The sequence below is a fragment of the Ambystoma mexicanum genome, chromosome 6q (genome assembly GCF_040938575.1).
Source record: "Ambystoma mexicanum isolate Mex_15411 chromosome 6q, UKY_AmexF1_1, whole genome shotgun sequence".
Taxonomy (NCBI): domain Eukaryota; kingdom Metazoa; phylum Chordata; class Amphibia; order Caudata; family Ambystomatidae; genus Ambystoma; species Ambystoma mexicanum.
In genome coordinates, this window is record NC_090937.1 from 355,113,898 (window position 1) to 355,139,042 (window position 25,145).

General features: G+C 43.1%; 1 protein-coding gene across 2 annotated transcripts in view; it reads right to left on the bottom strand.

The window, feature by feature from the left end:
- The window catches only part of LOC138515511 (thioredoxin-like), a 574,178-nt gene that overhangs the window by 477,426 nt on the left and 71,607 nt on the right, over positions 1 to 25,145 (bottom strand). The gene's annotated exons all lie outside the window — the stretch shown is intronic.

Below are 25,145 nucleotides of genomic sequence, written 5' to 3' on the forward strand. Positions count from 1 at the left end.
TCTTAGCGCCAAACTCTTAATGAGGCCCAATGACTTTTATCATAACGGTAGTTACAAAAAGTCAGCTGACAAGGAAGTGACTTCAAGTTTTATACTACAATCCAACTTCAATGATCAATACAGAACAACACTACTCATGTACTTATGTAAAGTAACTGAAAAATAGACCATAGAAAAATACATAACAGTAAACTAGATAGGAAAACATTGCACACTCACATAACATAATACCATAAGTGAGAATGCACAACCTAAAATACATTAAATGGCACATCTAAAACTAGACTACTATTGCTCCTTTTTATATTCATTTTTTAAATTTTTATTTACTTGTGTGAATCAATTCATGATTTTTACAAGTTTGAACACAAAGTTCTTTGCACATTTCCTTTTTTTGTTTTTGTTTTTTGTTTTTCTTTTTTTCTTCCTATTCTCTCTTTTTCTAAAATCACGAAGTTGCTGTGAGTCCAGTAAAGAAAAGAGTCTTGTATTAAGCAATGTTGTTGATCTCGATTTTTTCCAATGCGTTCGCAAGGATTTTTGATGCTGCAATTGTCCATGCGGTCTTCACCCAGCGATCAAACGGGCCCACCAGAGCTCTTCTTCGCAGAGGAGGAATGGCGACATAAGTTGTTTTAGGTATGCGTACCTAAAAGTGAGAGTTTCGGGGCAGGACGTGAGTAGGTGTCTTATGGTCTCAGTCTGCGACTGATCCTTACATAGTCTACATATGTTAGAGGTGGAAAGGTTTCTCACTGCCCTTATTTCGTTGGTTGGCAACAAGTTTAGTCGCGCTCTCAAGAAAATTGTCCTTAGCGATTTCTTTCTTAATAAATTCCTGGGCCTGGTGCAGCTTTTTTATGGCTGAAGGGAGATGGGTTGTCAGTTTTGTTTTCCCTGCAAGTTTTTGAGTACAGATCCAGTCGAGGTCCTCCATCTTCCTTTTTATCCTTTTGCGGATTATGTATTAGATCGTCTTCTGTCCATTGGATCAGACCCAGCTGGGTCCTATTTTTCGTTGGCCCAATTCGTCAGCATTTTGCAGCCCCCGGATTATCAACTTGTTGTTTATCAGGTTGTACATCGGTGGACTTTCCAGCATCAGAACTTTTCTGAAGAGCAACATACTGCTGCAGTCAATCGTAGCCTTCAGCGAAAGCAGGCTCAATTACCTTCTGATGGATGGCATAGGCGTAGACTTTGGTAGATTTAATACCCTTCTCCAAAGGTAACCCTCCAGCTTCAGCCAAATGTCTTTAAGGATATTTGGATTGGCATCTGCCTCATAAGCAAGTTTAGGGACCACGTTTGCTCTGTAGAATTGTATTGCCAGTAAAAGAGAGAAACAGCTGAAATTAGTGCTCAGGTTTGAGATGTCAGTTTTTGGATTTTTTCCCATAGTGCTTTTTGCATTTTGTTTTCGATTTTAGAACTGTCTAGCAAGACTCCCAAGCATTTGAATGTGCTGACTTTCTCGATCTGAGAGCCTTCAAGGTGCCAACTTAGGTTTTCTTTTTTCCTGCTAGATTTTTCTAGCGACATGACCTTTGTTTTCTCCCTATTTATTTCCATGTTGTTCTGACGTATGTAGTTTGAAAGATTGTCAAGTTGTCTTTGGAGTCCAATTGGCGTGTGGTCTAAAAGAATCATGTCGTCTGCATACAACAATTGGGTTATTACCACTTGGCCGACTTTTGGTGGAAATGACCTGACGCTGGCTTCGGAATCTTTGAAGTCGCAGAGATAAGCAATGAAAAGGGCCGGTGCCAGGGGACAGCCTTGTTTAACGCCCCTTGTAGTCAAAATTTCATCTGATAACCAGCCCTGTTGGTTTGGATGGACCCTCATATTGGTATCAGTGTGTAGAGCTCTTATCAGGTTGAGAATCGTCTCGGGGCAGTTCCAAGCGGAAAGTTTGGTCCATAGTTTTCCACGGTCTACTTGATTGAAGGCTTGTGCCAGGTCGATGAATGCAAGAAAGACCCTCAGCCTGCCTTCTAGGATTTTACTTTTTATAACGCTTAAAAGCATTATATTGATTGAGGTGCCGCTGTTTTTCTTAAAACCCACCCGGAAGGGGTCGGCACTGGACGAATACTTTGCCCACGTTTGGAACCATGCTAATAGTAAGATGCCGAAAACCTTCTCATCTAAGAGTGCAGTCGGGTGGTAATTTATGGGGTCATCTTTGTTTGCCTTCTTAAAGATAGGGACCACCACCGATGAAGTCCATGATGACAGGATGGACTTCAGGTCCCTGCACCTTTTGAAAACTTGGCTGATGAACTGTGCCCACTCCGTCGGGTGCCTTTTTAGGTCAATATTCGTCAATCCGTCAGGGCCCGGGGCTCTTGAAGTTTTTAGCTTCCTTATAACTTCTTCGATGTTCTCGTGTTGCTTAGATCTTCCCAGATGACTGACATTCCCTCTTTCTGGGGTGGAGTGTTATAAGATGGCAGAAAGAATAACTTTTTGAAGTAATTCATCCATGTAGATTTGCCCACACAGCTTGTTAGAGCTCCATCAATTTCGGTGTCCGTGGATCTGATCAATGACCAAAATTCACTGCAAATTGTGGCTGCTCACCTACTTTAGCATTGCTTCTGAGTCTTGCAGATAGAGTTTTATATAATAGCCTTCAACCCAGGCCTTGTATTTTTTCGTTTCTTCAAGAAGCATTTTTCTGTGGAATTCTGAGTTGTGTTTGGATGCCATTCTTTTGACTTTTCTCAAGTGGCTCCTCCTCTCCACCAGAATTTTGTCATAGATATGTTTTTTCGAAGGAAGAAGTGAATTGAACTTCTTTGCTGCAACCTTCGACCTCATCACAAGTTGGGCGGATTTTTCACAATTGAGTGAGCCGTGGCCGTAATTTCTTAGGGTATGAAGGCCGTCTGGTCGATTGGTCTCACTTAGAGCAGGCACAATTTTTGTTGTTAAGACGGTCTGCACTCCATGGTTGGTGGAGCGTTTTGTTTTTGGTCTGAGTTCTTCTGACAATGACAGACAAAGCGTGACTTGTCTTCTGTCTCCATTGTCGTCTTTAGAGTTAATTTTTACTTGTTCGAATATCAAAAAGTCTTTAGTGGGCTCCTTATGTGATGGGTTGGGCCTCTTCTCGTTTCTCTCTGAGCCCACAGTCACTGAGGATATGTCTTCCACACAAATGCAGTTATTCGTAGATTGCTGTGATTGTTTGCCTACAGTCTCTTTGAGGTGACGTTTACTAATTTGAGGACAGATAGAGATGGAAGGCTAGGATCTGAAGGAGTATGGTTTTTGTTACCATCTTTGGGGATTGTGCACTGGTTCTGAGCTTCTGGTACAGTCAAAGTAATCTTTCTCGGGGTGGTTTGAGTCTCAGTCTCAACGTTTTTGGTGGTTTGGTTGTCGTTAAATGAAAAGATGTTGTTTCTTGGGTGAATTACTGCTGTGTGGTCTTTGACCCTGTGCTCCATTGCGGTGATGTAGCCTTCGAGGAATATATGTTTCTCATGCATCATTGCTGTGACTGTTGTGTGGTCTTTTAAAGTATCATTCAGTGACTCATATAGTTTACTGAAAGGTGCAACCGCATTTGTCACTGCCGACATTAAAGTCAAAAGATCTGGTCTCTTCGACAGGGTTTCTCTGGATGATTTGGATGGAAATTCGCTTGTCCTCCTGTTTCTAGGAGGCGTACGCGAGGGTGTCACCTGTGCGTCATTCTGGACTGCAGTAGTGCTTACATTTTCTTGTATAGAGCTTTGGCCCGACACTGATTTGAAGGTCAGTGTTTCTTTATCTTTTCGGGGGATGGGAACAGTATCTACTTTAGGGAGAATCTCGATGGTTGGCGCCTCTTTCGCTGAGGCCTGTTTTTTTCGGGCCAGATCTTCTGTTGGGGTAATACTTTCTGACAGTGAAAAGCCTGTAACCAATGCATTCTTCTGTGCAGCCAACCAAATTGTGGGAGTGTGAAATGGCAAAGAGTTTATGCACGGTCCTTCTTTTCCCCCTTTCAGTTTGTGAGCCAGCATTGCCCACCGCTCCGGAGTGGTGTGTTTGGTGTGTTGAAAAATTGAAAGAATGAGGTTGTGTTATCATAGTAGGGGCTAATTCAACAAAGGCTAGCTGGGTTGGGCTGGTTTTTCTGGCTGCTGGGTCTTCTTCCTTTTTCCGAAATTTTGCAACTGGCTGTTGCTCCTGCACTGCTTCCAAAATTTCAGCGTCAGACAATTCAGCTGTTATGTCGTGTTGTCTCTTGCATTGTTTCTTAAAGAATTCTTTTAGAGCATTTGACAAGAGTGGTTTAGGGAGGACTTTCTTATTAAGTTCGCTTTTTTTTTTCCGACCTTCCACCATCAATCACGTTTCTGATGAATTTAGGTTTTTGGAATTGGTGGCTCCTGTTTTTTTTCTTAACGTTGGTTTCCTCTGGGTGTGAGTTGTGTCAGACTTTGTTTTTCTGGCTTGCTTCTTTCTAGGAACAGAAGTTGTTGGGAGCTTTGTTGGGTTTTCTTTGGTTGATGGGGGGCTCGAGGTGTCTGAAAGGATTGATTCTTCACATCCACCAACAGCCCGGGTTGAAAGGACATTGTCACTTTCGCTTTCTGTTTTCGTCTCCACTGTCTAGAGTTTTGGTGTGGTCTGCCCAGCTTGGCAAGCTAAGGTTAGTGCCATCCCGCTCTCTGCGTGCACCTGGATCGGGACCTACCGGAGTGATTTACCCGAGCTCGCACCCATGGCCCGGGCTGCCTGTACAGTGGGCGGGGAAGGGTCACTGCCTACCGCCGTCTCGCTACTCGGAGCAGCTCCATCCGGAGACCGGCAGAGATTTTCTCCTCCATCTGGGCCCGGTGTAGCTTCACATGCACCGCTTACCGGGCTCATGGTGACAGACCCTGGCACGGCCTCCCGCGGCACCCCGCTGTTTGCGTTCTCCACTTGTCTGTATTATAGCCCTGCGCCCTCTGCAGGGGCTTTCGCCGTCTCTCCTCCGACAGGCGGCGTCGGCACACCAATTGCAGGTAAGAAGCAGGGATAGTTGGACTCTGGGCCCGGGGGGTCAGGGGCAAGAAAGATTTTTTGGTCCTTCATAGATTTAATGCACAAGTCAGTACGGGGTTTCAGAAAGGTGTTCAGCACAGGCTCCTCTGAGTCCAAACCAACCGCACACGTATTTTGAAGATTGGGTAATTCAGCGACTTTGTGGTGCTGACAGAGGGTCTGAGACAGTTGTTTCGGTACTGAGAACCAGCGACCCCTGCCAAGTGCTGGTGTCACGTCTCATTTGCCCCGCAATAGCGCTTGATGATTGAGGACAGGTTGAAGTGTTTCGGTTATAATTCTGGGGTTATTTACACCCACCTGGTGTGCGGTTTCCTCGCGACGGGAGCGGGAGCACCGGAGACAGTGACCATCTTCGTAGCAGCCATCTACATTACTTCCAAGGACTGCCAAAGACTGCAGTCACCTCTGTGGCCGCTCCACGGCCATGGACAGTGTATGTGTGGGTCCTCCCACAACAAAGGAAAGAGCAGGCATACTCTCAGGAAAAACGAATCTGCAGACTGCCAAAGACTGCAATCACCTCTGCGGACAGCTCCGCAGCCGCTCTGCGGCCATTGACAGTGTATGTATGGGTCCTCCCACAGCAAAGGAAAGAGCAGGAAAAATATATTAATTTTGTTAAACTATTTTCTTCTATCTTTCTCCAAAGTCTCATATGCTCAAAAGTCTGAAAACACACATCCAAAATAAAAAAGACTCTCTAATGCCTACCGGGTCACCGACCATGGCCTCTGGCATTTGTATGTTTCTGACCTACAAATAGCTTTTTAGTGCGTTTCATTTTCCCATAACCTTGGCTATAGAGCGAATATCTCTAGCATAGAGAGAAAAACATGATGGCGGTCGTTTCATTTCTGAAAACCATGATCCTGCAATGCACCATGGGAGATATAACTATACATTTTGGGGAATGGGGCACCCCCTTCTCCGTCAAATTTTAAAATACCTACAGCATGGAATAACCCCAAACCAAGCATGGATCGTGAATCAACGCTTCGTGCCCACGTTCTTTGAGACCAGGTCCAAATCCGTCAAGCGGTTTGAGCTGTGCACTTTGGCAAACATTTCCCTTTTTTGTCTAAGGAAAAATGAATAGGAAGTAGGCCGCACTTTTGGGGGAAAAAATATTTTTGGATGCTTAGTAACTTTTAAGTTTTTTAATGAATCTTTACGAAACTTTGCATTCTGGGGGAGGGGGAGTGCCCGCAGACATTTAAACACTTGCGAAATTTCGGTCAAATTCGCTACTCCAATCAAAAATTATTTCCAGTAGAATTTTGAGGGGGTACTATGTGTCTCTGACTCACCTTAACTAAAGCGCGGCGACCGCCGCCCTCTAATATACATAAATGTATATAAGAATGGAGAAAAGATAAGCAAAAATATGTGAAAAGGCTGGAAAAGCAGGAAGACATACTGTGCCCAGGAAAACAACTGATGGTGATAGAAGAAGCAATGTTTTGAATACAAAATTGATAGAGGGGCAGGCAGTGTTCAGCGCTGAGGGGCTAATGGGATTTACAGAAGATGAAGTGAAGCAAACAGATGAACTTTGCCAAGATGTATGGGCATTGCATATAAGCAAACTGACAGGTCTGCATGAATATGAGCAACCTGATGAAGTACAGAAAATCACTCGATCTTCATTCTGTTTCAGAGGCAAAAGCAGCATAGATGTGGGCATCCATACAACTGGCAACAAGATGTACTAAAAGGCAAGGGTCAAGGGATAACACCTCTATGGTGTTGGGTGCAACCTGTGAAAACCCTACTAAAAGCTGCCCCCACAATGGAATGGCCTCTGCAACCCTGTTACTCTACAGGCACCCATGATGGTCAATCCCGCAAGGAACATGGAAATGCTCAAGAAGGAATCCCAGCCCGTGAACAGCCCCCGAACAAAGGTAGGACATTTGGACTCACCTAGGGTGAATAGAAAGGAAAAGAGAGTCTATTATCCAAAAGAAGCTAATGAGGCACTGGAGAAGATGACGCCTCAAGTTTATTTTGATCACCAAAACCGAGGTGATCTTTATCTCAATGCCCAACCCTGGAATGCAGGCAGCCACCAGTTTTAAATGGTTGCAGTGACTCAGCTGAGACTTGAAGGAACCTGTTAAAAGAACTGAACCCTGACTCATCGCCATAAGCAAAGAACTCAGAGCGCTCAGTCTCATGGTGCTTCAGGACCCTATAGATGACCCAATTGACAATGGACATGGAAGAAGGAATTGGTGAACATATCAACTGACTAGTGATGTTTACTTCATGGCCATCCTGCTAGTTGATCCACTTTTGTCAAATTATAGTCACCATCCTCATCCCCAGGCTATTATTTTGGTACAAAAGCCAAGTAATTGCTACATGCTGTGTGTTCCTCTCCAAAATTTAAAAGATTTTATTTGCAGTACTGACAGAGAATGCAACTCCTCGGTGGAAAGATGAAAGCTGCCAATCAAATGAGTCATCACAGGTAGGAAAACACAGGAGCAGGTACCCCACAAACACACACTGTTACACTGACATTGCCCTTTGGTCTCAATACAATTACCCTACTGATTACCTTGAATGCTACTTAGACACTGCTCTAGGATGACCCCATAGCTATTCACAATGCAGACTTTGTATAGTGGGCATCTAAGAGATGTAGGGAAATTATGGGTACCCAAAAGTGTTTATGAGTGGCCAGATGAGGAAGTTGAAACCTATGAAGAATTTAGAGAAACATTCATGCCTAAAGGGATGAAACAGGGAATGTAGGGGACTGTATAGATATGGGCACATCAATTCTGCATTCTAAACTTACAAGGAAATACAAACATGCGAAAACCCCTCTAAAATAGTCACACAAGAGAAGAGAAAAACAAATAAACAAGCCATTCAGTGACAGGTATTACAGTTAGGCCCAACAGGAAATAACAGCTACATATTGATTTAGCTATAATAAATCCTGTATAGGCAAGCATGCATGTGCTTTTTAATAAAGCATAGCAGCAGTTTGCATCAGCTTAAGATATATAGAAATGCGTGTTTAGAGTTATGAAATACAGGAGTGCTGCCAGTTAGCGAAACACATTAAATGAGAGCTCCAAATTTAGTCAGCCTGTCTCTTCCCCACTCTGAGCATGAAATAGCAGGCAGGCTCTTATGAAAGCACACACAAACATTATGTTTTACAAATAAAATATATTCATGTGCTTTCTAGTATTATATCATTTTAGTTAGAAAAGTCTATATGAAAAGCATTTATTATTTCACCTTAGATAAATGCAGCACACACAGGTCAGAATTGAGTCAGCTTCTCTCCAAGCACAAGCTCCTTCTCTCAGAGCAAGATATCAGACCGTTCATTCCAGAGTTTGCAATATTGCACGGACAAAGCCTAATATCACTAGAAATTGCCAGCGCAACAATAAAGAATTAACACAGGCTTTCCCCACAGAGGTTTAACTCCTAGCAGTAAATGATAAATGCAACTTTAAAAAGAGAGTAACCCTGGAGGCAGAGACAGGACATGGTACACTGATTGGCCAGGATTACGCACGCTTATCAGGTTCACACAGCCATATTTCAGATGAACTATAACAATTTGTGTTCTTAGGCTAGAAGCAATGACAGTCAGGCTTTGCAGAAAGTGAACAGCCAGACATGTTCATAGAGACAGAATGAGTACAGTACCACACTGCCACCTGTGGACTAAATAAGCGTGTGCAAAGTTATCCTTTGCAAGCAAATTGTTATGCAGAAACAATTGGTCACAGCTCAGCCGGTTATACAAAGAAGTGAAAACACATATAATTCCACATGAATGACACATTAATAAAAGACAACTTGTGAAGACACAACACACATGAATAATATTACCTAAACCATAGCATTAACCAGGAGCCTAATGTCAATACAGTAATTCACATTTAAGTCACGGTATTTTAATGCATTAGAAAAATAAAGCTCATTTGTGATTATTTGTATTACACAAACACATTCACATGTGTATGAATGAGCTAAGTCTGCTAGCAGCTAGGTCCTGCATGGAAGGTTAGAGACAGGGTATGATGACTCATGGGAATAGGAACAGGCATGCAAGTGAAAAGTTTCCACTGAGCGGAGTTACTGTGTACTGATAAAATAGATCTTAAAGAATAGTGTTTTGGTTCCAAGCCACAAAGCAGTCTGGACGGAACTAAAAAGTTATATTTTATGTATCACTGGGTTACCTCTCATGAAAATAATTGGTTCTAACAATTGTACTCATTCACTCCACTCTTACGTCTACTGAAGGAACCAATGGTAAATGTAAATCAGCTGGCTACATGTGTCTAATGTTTTTGACCAATCATAATGTGTGTGAAATAAAATGACTTTATTAGAGATGAGCTAACTGTATATCTGTCGTTGTACCATATGTACATGCATTCTGAGTGGAATCATGTATATTGTCACAATAGCCAATCAAGAAGAAGAAGTTGCTCAAATGTGTTGCTTTTTTGCTTTCTGTAAATCTCAATATAAGCATGTACTCACAACATTACAAATTGAATGTCTGTGGATATGTCCATGCCTAGGCAGTTTGCAAAACATTTTTGATTTTTCTTGTATTATGTGCATTAAAGTTTGGTTCTTGGAGTACCTTTTTTGGCAGAAGAAGAGACCTGCCATACACTATTGCTTGTCTATCCCTGTCTTCGGACCCAGAGTACCCCTTTCATTACAAAGTCTGCATATTCTGTATATTTCTTTGTAGGAGTGGACTGTTAGTGTGTTTGTATTTTTAGTTTGATTAAAGTCTCCTATTTATTTATAAAACTTTGCCTGGACCTGTCCTTTATTTTGGTATCACAGTACTATTGTTGTTTGAAAGCTTCTTTGCTAGCTGACAACCCTCCTGAAGAATATAGCTTGCCCTAGGCCCACTTCCTATAAAAGGCAAAGGAGGTATATGCAGAAGTACTACGAAAGTACTGTTTGCTGTTCTTGTGCCCGTCCATGGACTCTATTAACCTTCGTTGGATTTGGCTGCTGCCGTGCTTGAGCAGGAGTCCTTTCGCTCGCGGGAGGACTGTATTCACTGCAACACTGATTTAGAGCTACAGCTTTAAGAAAAGCTCTTGGCTTGGTAAATCCCACCCCCTCATTTCCGAGGCAGAGCGGTACAAATAGACCTGCTCCTGCGCATTCGCGCGCGCACCGCGGAAGTATTACAAAAGTACTGTTTGCTGTTCTTGTTCCCGTCCGTGGACTCTATTAACCTTCGTTGGATTTGGCTGCTGCCGTGCTTGAGCAGGAGTTGTTTCGCTCGCGGGAGGACTGTATTCACTGTGACACTGATTTGGAGCTACAGCTTTAAGAAAAGCTCTTGGCTTCGTAAATCCTGCCTCCTCATTTCCGAGGCAGAGCGGTACAAATAGACCCTCTCCTGTGCATTCGCGTGCACACCACGGAAGTACTACGGAAGTACTGTTTGCTGTTCTTGTTCCCGTCCGTGGACTCTATTAACCTTCGTTGGATTTGGCTGCTGCCGTGCTTGAGCAGGAGTCGTTTCGCTCACGGGAGGACTGTATTCACCGCAACACTGATTTGGAGCTACGGCTTTAAGAAAAGCTCTTGGCTTGGTAAATCCTGCCCACTCGTTTCCGAGGCAGAGCGGTACAAATAGACCCGCTCCTGCGCATTCGCACGCGCACCGCGGAAGTACTACGAAAGTACTGTTTGCCATTCTTGTTCCCGTCCGTGGACTCTATTAACCTTCGTTGGATTTGGCTGCTGCCGTGCTTGAGCAGGAGTCGTTTCGCTCGCAGGAGGACTGTATTCACCGCGACACTGATTTGGAGCTACAGCTTTAAGAAAAGCTCTTGGCTTGGTAAATCCCGCCCCCTCATTTCCGAGGCAGAGCGGTACAAATAGACCCGCTCCTGCGCATTCGCGTGCGCACCGCGGAAGTACTACGAAAGTACTGTTTGCTGTTCTTGTTCCCGTCCGTGGACTCTATTAACCTTCGTTGGATTTGGCTGCTGCCGTGCTTGAGCAGGAGTCGTTTCGCTCGCGGGAGGACTGTATTCACCGCAACACTGATTTGGAGCTACAGCTTTAAGAAAAGCTCTTGGCTTAGTAAATCCCGCCCCCTCATTTCCGAGGCAGAGCAGTACAAATAGACCCGCTCCAGCGCATTCGCGCGCGCACCGTGGAAGTACTACGAAAGTACTGTTTGCCGTTCTTGTTCCCGTCCGTGGACTCTATTAACCTTCGTTGGATTTGGCTGCTGCCGTGCTTGAGCAGGAGTCGTTTCGCTCGCGGGAGGACTGTATTCACTGCAACACTGATTTAGAGCTACAGCTTTAAGAAAAGCTCTTGGCTTGGTAAATCCCACCCCCTCATTTCCGAGGCAGAGTGGTACAAATAGACCCGCTCCTGCGCATTCGCGCGCGCACCGCGGAAGTATTACAAAAGTACTGTTTGCTGTTCTTGTTCCCGTCCGTGGACTCTATTAACCTTCGTTGGATTTGGCTGCTGCCGTGCTTGAGCAGGAGTTGTTTCGCTCGCGGGAGGACTGTATTCACTGTGACACTGATTTGGAGCTACAGCTTTAAGAAAAGCTCTTGGCTTCGTAAATCCTGCCTCCTCATTTCCGAGGCAGAGCGGTACAAATAGACCCTCTCCTGTGCATTCGCGTGCACACCACGGAAGTACTACGGAAGTACTGTTTGCTGTTCTTGTTCCCGTCCGTGGACTCTATTAACCTTCGTTGGATTTGGCTGCTGCCGTGCTTGAGCAGGAGTCGTTTCGCTCACGGGAGGACTGTATTCACCGCAACACTGATTTGGAGCTACGGCTTTAAGAAAAGCTCTTGGCTTGGTAAATCCTGCCCACTCATTTCCGAGGCAGAGCGGTACAAATAGACCCGCTCCTGCGCATTCGCACGCGCACCGCGGAAGTACTACGAAAGTACTGTTTGCCATTCTTGTTCCCGTCCGTGGACTCTATTAACCTTCGTTGGATTTGGCTGCTGCCGTGCTTGAGCAGGAGTCGTTTCGCTCGCAGGAGGACTGTATTCACCGCGACACTGATTTGGAGCTACAGCTTTAAGAAAAGCTCTTGGCTTGGTAAATCCCGCCCCCTCATTTCCGAGGCAGAGCGGTACAAATAGACCCGCTCCTGCGCATTCGCGTGCGCACCGCAGAAGTACTACGAAAGTACTGTTTGCTGTTCTTGTTCCCGTCCGTGGACTCTATTAACCTTCGTTGGATTTGGCTGCTGCCGTGCTTGAGCAGGAGTCGTTTCGCTCGCGGGAGGACTGTATTCACCGCAACACTGATTTGGAGCTACAGCTTTAAGAAAAGCTCTTGCCTTAGTAAATCCCGCCCCCTCATTTCCGAGGCAGAGCAGTACAAATAGACCCGCTCCAGCGCATTCGCGCGCGCACCGTGGAAGTACTACGAAAGTACTGTTTGCCGTTCTTGTTCCCGTCCGTGGACTCTATTAACCTTCGTTGGATTTGGCTGCTGCCGTGCTTGAGCAGGAGTCGTTTCGCTTGCGGGAGGACTGTATTCACTGCGACACTGATTTGGAGCTACAGCTTTAAGAAAAGTAAGCTAAGACTGTTTGCCCAATCATACCCATAAAGACGCTGAAAGACTCTTATAGACTGTAAGTCACTTCTGGAGTTATAGCCTTACCATTCATTGTTGTCCTCCTTTTGTTTCTAGGCTCCTGGCTTGGTAAATCCTACCCCCTCATTTCCGAGGCAGAGCGGTACAAATAGACCCGCTCCTGCGCATTCGCGTGCGCCCCGCGGAAGTACTACGAAAGTACTGTTTGCTGTTCGCGATGCGCGGCACAGCGTTGGAGCGGTATTTAAGAACATTTGTGTTTAAATTTAAAAGGGGCTCTTCTTTTTCCAAAGTAAGCCTCTTTTCCATTCTGATAACTGAATTTCCAATTGGGTCTTATCTGTTCAGGAAATGTATTTCTACACTGTGGTAAATCTCTTGTTAGTGTATTTGACTCTTACTGATAAACAATGCGGCACATCTATACCTTAAGAACTGGAATGCCTTTGCTCCGAAATCTCTGGCGGACTGCACGCACGAGAGATGACACTGAGAAATCTGAAATAAATTCAGGTGTCATAACAGATGAAAATGCTGTGTTAACATGTTCAACGCCTAAAATGACACCTGCTCGACGAAAGCGGGGCAGAAATAAAGACTCTGCCGTTAATTCTACTGATATTCGCACCTTTTGCTCTTCTGCAGCTCCTACCACTACTGGCAATGAAAATCGGCTGCCTGTGCCTCTCGTTGATACCATGGGCAACATGCCAGTCAAAAACAGCTCAGCAGGTGCAACAGGCATAGTAGTTTCAACCCCACTGCAAGATGCAGAAGACGTAATAGAAATTACAGCTTGTGATATATCACTATCAGATAGTACAGTACTTCGAGGTGAATCCAGGCCACATACTAGTGTTGCGATGGGAAACTATTCCTCTTCCCCATCTGTATCACAAAATGCTGCTCCAATAACCATTGACCTAGTTGACTCTCAGAGTGAAACTTCAAACCATGTTTTGGCAGAGAAATTATCATTCTCACCCAACATTTCTGAAATTACACACAGGAATCAAGGTGTGTCATCATCCTCTTTTTTAAATCCAACACCACTTAGGCAATCAGAATCTCATCCCCAGCTAGCGCAGGATGGCTTGTCGAAAGTGGTAGTTATGTCCTTCGAGGCCATGCACACTACTATGAACACTCTGATCAAACTATTTGACACACTAAATGATAAAATAAATGTGCAAACCGATTTACTAAACTCCGTTATAAAATGGCAATCGAATTATAATGCTACTCCTTTGCCTCATGATACTGTAACTACCTCCCAGTCCAAAAAAACAAAACTCATAACGGTGGTTGATTGTGCCACGTCACCTGGAACTGCTGTGGGTGGTCAACTATGTTCTGGGTCTAATTTATGTACACCAGTGCTCCCATGTTTTCCCAACATCATTGTTGGACAATTTGCTAACTTCTCTTCCAACATTCCGTCCAACTCTGCTACTATGGAAAAACAGGAAAAAGTGACTCCTGCAAACATGACTGATAATAAGGTTTACACAATCTTTTCGAAAAAAGATCATGTAACAAAGCAAAAAGGCTCTAAAAAATTGCCAAATATTGTGGCAAATAAAACAAAGAACATCAAAGGTACCAAACAATCGATGTCTGCTGCTTCTAAGCAGTTCATAAAACAAATCAAAGTACCGAACTCAAATTCACAATTAGCATCTTCAGCCGTTGCAAAAAAATACTTATTACTGGCGCAAGCCCGCAAGCAACTTGTGAATGCTAATTCTTTCTCCAACAAACAAATGACTTCTCATGAACCTCTGGAAGATTTAATAAATGCAGTGAATTCTCATGCAGATACGCATAAACAACTACCTTCCAAAAAAATTACCAAATTGCTCAGCCCAGAATTGAACACAAATCTATCTCGCAATGAAAAAGAAAACTTAACTCTACGGCGCAAGGAAATTAGAAAAGCAGTTGATGCCTATATGACTCAATGTTCAGCTCAGAAAGACCTCAAGGTTCCTGAATCCATTAGCAAGCCTGTTCTGCATCCAACATCGTGTATGTGACTTGATAATGCTGGGAAGTAAACAGGTGCGATTCTAGGCAACAACAAGTGTTTTCTAATATCACAAACAAACATACAAACTTGGCTATTCAAAATGATAATCACAGGGCTAAAATAGCTCAAATGCTTAAATCTCTGCTACCCAACAAACCACTAGCTGAAACACGTAAACCATCTTCGATACTATTAAAGAAAAATGTCTCAGTATCCCAAGAGAAAACACAAACTAAGCCCAATTATCATAATTTGGGATCATTACTCTTGAACTGGTGCCCCAAGCCAAACATGCAATACACTTTAAACCGTCAGAGCATTTTGGAAATATTCTCTGACATTGACTCTTTGAATGACATCATTAGCTCAGACATAGAACAAGTTGAATTCATTGCTATGCATCAACGAAGCACAGTGAGACTATGGTTCCGGTCAAGAGTGATCAAGAATCTTGTCTGGCAAGCAAAGGAGGTGTTACTCTCAATGGGTTTTCATGTCATGTGTGAATCACAAAACGAAGTTGAGTCAAACTCACTCATGAAAGAAGGCCTCAAAAAAAAATGTTACTGGTGCCTTAGTGACGGTAACCAAGAATCTGCAATGGATGTAAATCAACAATGCCAATTCCAGTGTAATGTAACCAAAAGTTAACTAGAGGACAGAGATGACAAAGTTGCAATATCCCTTGTCTCCTGGAACACATGTGGTTTTAGTGACTCAATTGGCAATAAGCACAATGGATTATCAGAATTTGATATTGTAATGTTACAGGAGACTTGGATTACTAATTCAATTTTATGGGATAATCATGACATACATGCAACTCTGGCCTTAAAAGGCCTTAGAGGCCGGCCGATGAGTGGCCTTCTCACCGCCACGAAAATTAGTGCTAATATTACCATTATCCATAAATACTCTCCAAATCATTACTCCCAATTGACTATTATTTCTGTTAACACCATCCTCTATGCTCTGGTTAATCTTTACTGGAATCCTTCAAACACTGATGAAATTGAGTTTGTTACCAATGTTTCCACGTTGTGGATTATATTACATCTGTTTCCAAAATTCCCCATACTATCATAGCTGGTAATTTAAACCTCCATTGTTTAACTAAGATAATGACCACAGAACACAAAAGGAGAACCCTATGGAACCACTTAATCAAATCTAGAGGCTTTATCATGATGAATGGGTCAGGCCTCGAGGATTCCCCTCCTCATAATACTTGGTCTCAAACAGGATCCAGTGGAATCATTGATTATGTATATGTAAGCAGCTCGCTATTTCAGTACTCATCTAAATTTAAAATTGAAGAAACAAAAACGAGTGACCACAACCTGCTTTGCCTCCAATGGCTTGCTCCACAATGACAATTACCATCTGTAAATAAAAAATGGGGTCACTCTGTTATTGCTAATAATAGCGTTAACAGATTACGATGGAACGCACATTCCATCCTACAATTTGGTATAACGCTTGAAGCAACATTTAATAGATCTACACCGCACCCAGTATCCAGTTCTCTGTATCAAGATATTTTACACAAAATGAGACAACCCATGAATTGGGTAAATCAACAAAAGCCCAGAAACCATGTATTTGATCTTAAAATAAAAGAACGGAAAGCACTATCTCGGAAGGCTAAGCGGCAGGTGGCACTTCTTCCATTATGCATTCGTTATCAAAAACTAAAGACTTTAAAAACTAACTATAGGAATTGGATTCAACATTATAAAGAACAAATGTCACAAGCAGATGGAGAACAAATGCTTGATTACATAAAAGACAAGAACACAACACGCATATGGAAAGTCTTAAATGAGCTAACTTCTACCCAACAGCACTGTAAACAAATTCAACAAGTAACAGAAGCTACATGGGTAGAATACTTTCAGAAAATCCTAGCCCCGCCCATGTAGAAGTGTGCTGTTCACATCAAATCCAAAAATTGTCCTTTTTTTCTTAACATTGATAGAAGAGACATATTGTACTTCATTCAAACTATTAGTGCATCTAAAGCCCCTGGGCCCGATGGGCTGTCGAACCATATATTCAACAACATCCCGAATTACAAATCAATAATTCTCATTCAATTCCCTGTTCATGGAAACATTCCAGCATTGTTCCACTTTACAAAAAGGGCAATCGAGAGAAACCAGAGAGCTACATGCCTATCGCGCTATTAGATGCGCCGGGTAGAATCTACTCCCGTATTGTTTTGAAAGAACTGAATATATGGCTCAATTCAGCTAACATGCATGACCCTTTTCAAACAGGGTTTGTGTCTGGCCTTGGTACCATTCCAAATATGATAGTTCTGAATATGTTAAAAGCCAAATACACTGATCGAAATCAAAACTTATAAATGGCTTTTGTTGATTTTCGCAGTGCATCCGACTCCGTTGATCGCAATCTGCTTTTTGCCAAACTAACTAGGTATGGTTGTCCCTACTCACTTCAAAGAATAATTGAAGATCTTCACTCTAATACAACTGTCCAGTTAGACTTACACCAGATGGGCAGTTATCTAGGAGTGTTAGCTCAGAAAGAGGTGTTAAACAAGGCTGCATTTTAGCCTCAACAATCTTTAACCTTTTCCTATTAGATCTGGGAATCGAGTTTGATAACACAGAAAGTGATGCACCAAAATTGGGAACACAAAAGATTAAATGGATTCTTTACGCCGATGATCTTGTACTTGTATCACAGACCCCTAAAGGCCTTCAAAATTTGCTCCAATGTTTAGAGAACTATAGTAGAGCAAATAATTTAATAATTAATACAGAAAAAACACAGGTGGTCATATGTCAAAAGAACAAAAGCAAGGAAAACATCAAACGGTGTAAATGGACACGTGATAAGCAAAACCTTGACGTGGTTGACAACTATAAATATCTAGGCTTATTTTTTTCAAGTTGTCCAAGTCAACAAAAGAATCCTCTAATTCTTAGCGCAAGAGCTCAAACCCTGGCTTCCCAAGCATCAATTCTAATGCGCAAATATGGAAATTTTACCATCAATCACATATTGTTGTTTTACAAACAAAACGTTATACCTGTAGTGTTATACGGGGCTGAATCCCAAACACCAAAAACGAGACAGTACTGGGATCGGTATGAAAGTCTGTTCTGGAAATATGTTCTTAAACTACCAAACTGTGCTCCAACTGCTTTACTGAGACTGGAACTGGGAACTTGTTTGATTTATTCTAATGTAATTTGGAAAATGTGCTGTTTCTTCAGGAAGTGCTTGGTAGGTGCATCAGAGAAGAATGTGCTGAACACTATTGCACATTACTTACTAACATCAAATGATAAATTCCCTAAAATGTGGTACAATAGTGTACTTAAAGCTCTAACTGAAGCCGACATATCTCTACAATTGTTAATCTTGAATCCGTCAAAAGCCAAAAAAATATTCTTTCAACATGATTGGATTGTGTCTCAAGACCTATGCAAAAAAGTTGTTGATTACTCCCCTCTTATTTTTCTTCCAAAAAAAATGGGCACAATGGAAAAATACCTGCAAAAATGTCCATCACATCTTGTGAGACAGCAATTACTCATAATGTGTCTAAATCTTTATCCTACACATGCCATTATGGCCAGAAGGGATAGTAAATTAAAAAAACATGATTGGTGTCGCTTCTGTAAAAACCTTGAGCAAACTGAGTCTTTAACTCATTTAGTTGTGCGTTGTCCAGCGTTGGTCCATTTATGACAAATTTACTTTAAAAACCAATTACAGCTTTATTGCCATAATTCGGATGATGAAATTTGGGGATTGTTAATCAACAGTGAACGTCTGTCTATATATATTGCTTTAGTCAAATTTCTGTCAGTTATTCTGTAGTTATATGTTTGTAGAAAAGGTCTAAGAATGATGCTTTTTATTTTGATGAAAAATGTAATTTTATTGTGTATCGATGAACAATACTGATTGTAAATTATGAGTTATTTTTGTACCAATATTTGAAAGGTTGAATTTCAGCCAAACAAATAAAAAAAAAAAAAGAAAAAGGTATACCTGTCGGATTGTGTCTGTTTCATCTATATGAATGAGTAGGAGTTTTTTCCACCACACATCCATAAACTCCTGCAGAGCAGTAGTTACTGTAGTTATTGTATAGCAATCACTGAAATAAAGGAGTTTCATAACAAACAACAAACCAGGATAAATATTGACACAAATCATAAAAGATTGAACAATTAAGTCATCATTTAGTTTAGTATATTTCTACATAGTGGAAATGCATAGGTCGACATGTTTCATCTCAAAGACAATTGAATTAATGAGCCTTCATCGGACATCACAACAGGAGATAAGTAAACAGAGGTCAAGGACTGATAGTTAATTCAAGGAGAACTGGAAGGTGCTTTAGAAATTGAGGATTGGGGTGTGATAACTGATGACAAACATGTGGTTTTATTTGCATTTCAAATTTTCCTAATATATCTTTTTTTGGGACTTTTAGAATAAATATATATTTTATTGTCATAGCTATCTCTCATTGCATTTACTTCCCAGCACACAGCCCCAGGTCTTTCACATTCCTTTCTCGATTTTAATTTAGTTATTTCTCCCTCTCCTCAAATCATTTCTTACATAACTCTCTTTGTGGACAGCACACGGTAACATATTTATTCCCAGTCATTTATATTTAAATGTCACTTAGCACATATGATACATTTCCAATGACCAAACTTATTTGTGGTCCTTTTCTGAAGGGGTATGCTAGCCATCCAAGTTGATGCAAGTCATTATGTTAAAGGAGTACGATTCTGCCCTGGTAAAGGCTGGGCTATTTTCATTCCAGTTGCCCTGTTGGCGGAATCTCAAGCCCTTGAATCGATGTTCACAGTGTTGAATTTACCTTTTTAAAGTATTCCTATTGATCAAACATGTATCACTCAATACATTTGCATGTTGTGTTTATGTAGTCATCTTTTGAAATACTGACTCAAACCCAAACATGATCCATTTGCATTGACCATATGTAAAATGTATTTTAGTTTGGATTCTAGATTATATGTTTTGACTTCTGTATGAATGGTATGAGTGTGTTGTCTAGTGGCTTATGTCATTGTATGGCTTTCTTTATTGTGACTCAGTATTGTTTTGTGTCCTTTTCAATTTAACAATTGTGAATATTTCCTAATTAATATAGCTTTTATTTCTTCTTCTACACTGCGGTGCACTATTATGTTTCCACATGTTAGTACAAGAGGGAGATCCTTTAATATGTGATTTTTCTACTCCCGGCTCCTCTTGGGTGATTGTTGGAGAGTTTGCCTTCATTTGCTGAATCCTATAACAGACATTGTACAAATATATAATTCCCTTTCTCGTAGTTGATTTATTTACAGGATGTATAAACTCGCTGATTTAATTGTTTATGTACTGTGTGTTGTATCAGCCTTTTATATGCACATTTCTCCCACTTCTTCTCACAAACTGTTCAGTGAGCCTCTCCTTCTACATTTCACTGTACATTTTCACTTTAAATAGATTGAGGCAATAAGTGAAAATAGGCAGCAATAAGTCTTCTCTACCAATCAAACTTCAATCATCACATTTTAATCAGGTAAATATAATTTGTGAGTTCATGTGATTTCTTATGAGGATGTGTGTTGGCCAGTAGTAGAACTTCAATCTTTCTGACATAACAAGAGATTGATAACGTGGAGTAGAAGGGGTGTAGTGCCACTGCCAACATACAGATGTCCTTACAAGGAATCACTTCACAAGCAACACTCCATGCCAATTACAGGAAACCAATGACCAGTTTGCACATATATTTTAGCCAACACATGAATAGAGATCCACCCACAGAGCAAACAAAACCATTTCCCAGTTAGTCTGTCTCCTTGAGCAACCAGGCTTACCCATATGGGCCTGCACTGTGGTCACCTGATTGTTCTGTGTTCTTTATATATGAGCATTTGTTAGTGGTATAAATAGTCATGCATGCATTTTCTTTTAATAATAATAATAATAATAATAATAATAATAATAATAATAATAATAATAATAATAATAATTCTAATTCATATGTACAAGGGTTGCTTCTACTATTGTGTCTCTTGATTTTGGGCTTGTTTGCATTGAATGTGGGTTATTTTGCATTTCTTACCAAGGTATATTGGGTTTTGTACCACTCCACACAACCACTCCACCACACCACCCCCACCATCCACTCCACCAAACACCACCATGCCACACATCACACCACCTCATTTCACACCACCACTCCAAACCCCCACTCCCCACTACACCACACCACAACCCACTAGACATAACCACTCTACCACCCCACCACACATCACTATTCGACATAACCACACCCCCACTCGATAGTACACACCATCATTTCACACAAACAATGCACCCCACTACACACCACCACACAAAACACTCCACCACTCGACACCACCCCACCACCTTTCCACTTTCCACTTCACGTCACCACTCCACACCTCCACTCTATACCACCAATCCATACAGCCACACCACCCCTACAACACCCCACACCAACACCACAACCCACCTCAACGCCACCTCATTTGGCCACTCCATACCTCCTCCAACCCACATCAACACACCAATCCACACCAACACAAAATGCAACACCAACACCCCACCACACCAAACCCAACCCCCTAAACCCCTTGCAATCCCTGGCACTTGCCCTCCTGCCCTCCCCTTAGCACTCGCCTAGTCCTGGTTGCCCTCTTTCCCCTCCTCCTCATCCCCCCTTCACCTGCTCTCTCTCCACTTTACCCTACACTTCCCCTTCCCAGCCTAGCAATTTGCATCTTGTGCAGACCGGCACCCCCCGCCCCCTCTCCCGCGCACTACTTCAAATGTCACAAGGCCTAGTAGGACCGTTATTGTTTTCTTTCTCCCTTGTTCCCCCCATCCAGTTTTGTCTTATGGCAAACACCACACCATATTGCCACACCACCACATCACACACTAGACCACCCCATCATTCCACGCATCATTAAACACCAACATTCCCTACACCCACTCCACACCACATCAACCCACTGCACCACTCCAAACTACCACACCCCCACTCTACACCACCATTCCACCCCTCCATGCCACCCATCTTAACCCCCACACTAGCATGCTTCACTCTAACACCATGCACCCACTTTACCCTCTGCCCCACTCTACCCCTTTCCTCACTCTGCCACAATGTGCACTCTGCCCCTGCCCCCTGCTCCAAGTCACTCTACCCCACCCACCCTCTCTTTTCCCACTCACCCTTCCTCACCCCTCTCTAATCTAACCTTACCTCATTCCTCCATACCATATCCGTCTCCATCCCCATGCACTCCCACCTCACCCCACTCGAACACCACCGATCCCCACCTCTCCCCACATCTTCTTTGCCTCACCCCTTCCCACCCGCTCTATCATACCCACTCTACCTCAATCCTGCCCATTCTCAACAACCCATAGTGCCTGCTTATCTCCACCAACCCACCCTTCCAGCTCACCTATGCCTACCCCCACTAATCCTAGGTCACCCATTCCTACCATGCTCATACCTGCCTATTACTTCCCATCTTAGCCTGCCCATTCTACCTTCCACCTTAGCTCAACTGCACAGCCAACATCCTAGTTTACCTTTCAAATGAACACCCATTTCTTAAAATGTCCAAGCAACATGACAGAAGGCTGCATTAGGAGCTCTCTGCAGCTCTCTGCTGCTTAACGCTGCCAGTTGGCCTCCTTAACGCATCAACACACAGAAAGGTAAGCTACATGCATGCGTGCATAACTATGGCTCCAAAGCCCCAGGCCCAAAGCTTTACTTTGAGCTCTATTACCAAGAGATCCCAACTCCTCCACGCCCAACCCTGTTCCTACCTGCTGCCCTGCCCCGCCTCATGCCTACTCTGCTTCACACGGACGCAAGTTGCTACGCGAGGAGGCCACCCCAATACACTCCCCCTCGGCTCCTCCTGACCGTCCCCAATAACAAGGAGATTGCGCCACAGAAAACCCGCCCAATCCTGATCTCAGATGCCCTCTCCCCTAAAATAGGTCTCCCACCGCTGCTACTAATCTCACCCCCACCTGTCCAAGCTGCACTCACTCCCACCGATATGCTCCTATGGCTCTCAAAGCTAGGGACTCTCAATGCATCCATCATCCCATGTATCACCCTGCCCAGAGAATCCAAAGGCATACCCCCAGAGGAGCCGGCTAAGCACCTATCGCCCACCCAAAAAACCCTGGTCCCCCGATACAAAGCACTCCAGTGCCAAACCTGGCCTGTATTCCACTCCTCTCTCCTCAAGAGCACCACAGCCAGAAACCATCAACTAGGGCTGTGCACTCAGCCCTCATTACCTATGATGGCCCATCTCCACACCCCCACTGCAGCCACCAAGTAAAATAAACCTGTTAGTAAGCCATCCAATCAGGTCACAACCTGCACCACCCTGAGGTTTTCAGCGTCACCTAACAACCTCCATCTCTCAAACTTCCAAGGATCTCTCAGAGCTTTGGCGAATCCAGCTATACGTCGTACACAATCTGATTGACAGACTAACTCCTCAGAAGCGCATCCATCCAAGAGGCCCCATCCACCAAATGCATTCACAGCACCTACAGGGCCCCCCCAACCCCACATCGCCTGCAAACTAGTGCGCTGCCTCAGACACCCCTGCCCACACTCACCAAAGGAAAGCTGTCTCCATGCCACAGCTAAACGAAGCACATATGACTAATGTTGCTAATGGCTCAGGTACATCCCCTTTCTCATTTGCCAGTACTGCTGTATGCCTGCTGAACTCTGCAGACTCCAACGAGACAACACCTGACCCACATGGGGTTACTCCTCACCTCTTCGCTATACCTCCTCAAAGCTTTTTTCCTATTGTCCCAAAGGCAGAAGCAGTGATTACAAATGTTGTTTTACCTCAGCCAAAGGATTTATATTTTAATACACTGCATTCAAATGTTGAATTGTCTAATCCTAATCCTCCTAGACACATTCCCATTGCTGCTGCTCCAAAGCCAAATGTAGTTGTACCTAATACCATTGACAATCAGGCACTGAAGCCAGTGGACATGAAAAGCAGCTGTACCGCAATAACACCCAAGCCATCTCACAAACTATTGGCCCCTCTAAAATGCACCCTTATCAATACCCGTTCCCTCTGTTTTGCTTTATAGAATGTGTAAGGACCTCAGATTAGTAATAAATACAGCACTACACAAGGTGAAAGTTCTTGGACACATGGAGGCAAAAACACACACTTAGACCACACTAGTTAGAATAGATACTGCCTATACCTTAGTTGTGCTTTTTACCTACTGTAAACTGTATAAATGTATAACTGTAAACTGTATATAATATACTCTGTAACCATGTCCTGAAGCACCCTTTTACCTCTGGGTCTGGAGCGCTATATAAATAAATAAAACAAACACAAATAATTGGCTCTTTACAGGCCCTTTATTCACAGTTACTAACAAACAACATACAAAGGAATAAATGTTACTTATCACCATAGATATACATAATGACAAGAAGATAATCTAATACATCACCATTAGTGCAACTGTAGAGAACACCTTCATCTCGCCTGGCACAACACTGCAAAGCCCCAAAGTAGGTAGGCAGAGAGAACACCTCGACTAACGGGTTTGGAACAGAGAGTTCTCCTTCTCAGTGAGACTTTTCCTTCTACCTCAGCGGATTGCCCCACTCTTATTTGGTCAGATTCACAGCCTTCCACAGTTTACTGAATGTCTCCGGCCGGGGTGACAGACAGCAAGCATCTGAGGCACTCTTAGAGTGGTAAAATCCAGATAGTGTAAAACCCATCTCCTGCTACTGTGCTACCATTCCCAGCACCCTTATCAGTGCACCTGCTCATCTCAGCCTCTTCTTGTAGGTCGTCCTTGACCGAGGAATGCAAAACTATCCTATGCGATGAACTCATGCGCTTCTCACTAGAATACTGCTGGCACTGCTAAATCATGTATGCCTACTAAAATGGGTTCATTGCTGTCAGGAAATCACCATCATCCTCATTCAACAAAAACTTCAGCCCTGCCCGTGTCTCTACCCCACTCCCGACTCATGGTTCAAGTACTAGGAATCGGTCCCATTTAAAACGTTCTCCCTGCAAAACCGCAACGCTCATCAGGTCATTTCGGAGTGTTGGGGGTTGCCGTGGAAACAGTGGCGTCCTGCACAGCGGTGTTCATGTACTCGCCTGCGGCAGCACTGCTTACAGCGTGTCAGCTGATTCCGATATAAGTTCTGCCCACAGAAACGAACGGTACTTCTAAATTTGTATCGGCAGCGTTTAATTGTACTTCGTTATATTGAACTTCTTGTTTTTTTAAAACTGTTTGGTTACCGGTTCGCTATTGTCTTGCCCCTTTGTCTACTGCTCGCCAGGAAATCACAACCCAGAATTCTC